Source organism: Aplysia californica, unplaced genomic scaffold, assembly GCF_000002075.1.
Source record: "Aplysia californica isolate F4 #8 unplaced genomic scaffold, AplCal3.0 scaffold00247, whole genome shotgun sequence".
Taxonomy (NCBI): domain Eukaryota; kingdom Metazoa; phylum Mollusca; class Gastropoda; order Aplysiida; family Aplysiidae; genus Aplysia; species Aplysia californica.
Genome location: NW_004797517.1, coordinates 998,094 through 999,974, shown reverse-complemented (window position 1 = coordinate 999,974; position 1,881 = coordinate 998,094).

The following is a 1,881-nucleotide window of genomic DNA, read 5'->3' as shown; positions in this document are numbered from 1 at the left end:
CACGCAGTCGCTTCCTGCTCAAGTGTTTTGACACTGCGAAGCAGATTTCACGAAACCCCACTTTGTTTTCAACCCACAGTAAATTATAAGTGTTATGCAAAAATGTAATATTATTAGAAACATTCTGGGAAAGAAAAGCTCGATCTATGACTGACCGCGGCAAAATTACATTACAACCCTGCTCGAAAGAGTCAATAATCCATTACTTTTTATGTTATAGGCCTACCAGAGACAAAAAAGTAGAGACGCATCATCCTCGATTTAGGCGAGATTGGGGTCAGGCATCCGGTGAAAGTTTCACGCGGTACAACTAATAGTCTGCTCCTCACAACCAAGGAATCACCTTATTGTTTTCATAGTAAATTAAGCAAGAGGGTTTGTCTGAATGGGTTTTTAACACCATTTCTCTTTCTTTACCGTCACGTCATACACACAACCACACATGAAAGATGGAGTCAGAACATTCTAGCAATTCTAGTCAATATTTTGATTTAAAAAATCAAAACATACCTTACTGCATGTTTCCTCTCGCTCGGTATAATTATTGGCCTGTCTTGTTCACGTCCCCTCTCCTTATTCCTGGCCCGCATCTCATTGCATAAGTGCGCACAAAACGCCAAATATTTTCTTTTCTTCTACTTCTACTCCTTTTTCTTCGTCATTTTCTTCTTGTTTTTGTTTTCCTCCTCCTCCTCCTCCTCCTCCTCCTCCTCCTCTTCTTCCTCTTCTTCTTCTTCTTCTTCTTCTTTGTGGGTGGTTGGCGGGTGCTCTGGTGCGGTTTTCTCCTTCTTTCCTATCAGGTATCTATGGTCCTTATCTCTACTCCTCCTCCTTTTTTCTGTAAGTAACTCTCTTGTAACACATCTATTCTTCGGCACTTATATGATCTTATTGTGTTGCAAGTGCCGCAAAACTCTTACTAAAAATTTTTTTTTAAACCTCTGCTTCCTCTTCCTTCATTGGAGCATAAATTTGATGAATTGATTAATTATGCGCACATTTATTGATCAACTTCACCACATACCACTACTTCCGACGTATTGACTGAGATGACTCCTCGCTCCTCCCTCTGTCCCCTGTATTAACTATAGGAAATAACAAGGGGAAGTGACTTTGAGACTGAGAGGAACAGACTATGAAATGTACGGCGTGACATGATGCGAAGAGGGGCCAGCTGACGAGTGAAATATCTCTCACTAGCCTAGTCATCTCCGGTTATACGCACTGATACTAAAAAGACAAACTCATCCCAACGTAAAATGAATAGAGTGGGAGTTTGTATGTTTAGTGAGTGTATGTGTTTGTGTCAGTCAGTGTATGTGAGCGTGCGTGTGTGAGTGTGCAAAGCCCCCCCCCCCCCTCACCACTACACATTTCCCGATCTGAAGACAGTCTCAAGATGGCCTCATCCTGATCGGATCCATGAGAGATCTCATTATGGTGCCCACACACTACACAGGTCAATTCATTATCAAAATGGCCCCAACCCAAAGTGAAGTTGCTGCAGTCTGTAGGCCTACTGTATAGTTTAGAGTATTTCTCTATAGAAAAAAAAAAGCGAATTAAAATATAATGGTGAAAACAATGGCTTCTTCGGCAGGAGGAATTCACCCACACACACCTTTTAAAGATAGACTACTGAAATTGTAATCTGCGGATTATATGGGGGGGGGGGGGGGGGGGGGGGGAAAAAAAAAAGAAATTTCAAAAAAAGTTTCCACCCAAAATCTTCTTTTAAGTGGAAGAAAACGCCCGGGGGGGGAAAAAAAAGCCCCTAGGGGGAGGAGAAGGGTTAAGGCCCAGAGTAGAGTTGTAGTTATAAAGGGGGGACTATAACTAGGAGCAAGGGAGGCCAGAAGAAATGGGGGGGGCTGAAGGCAA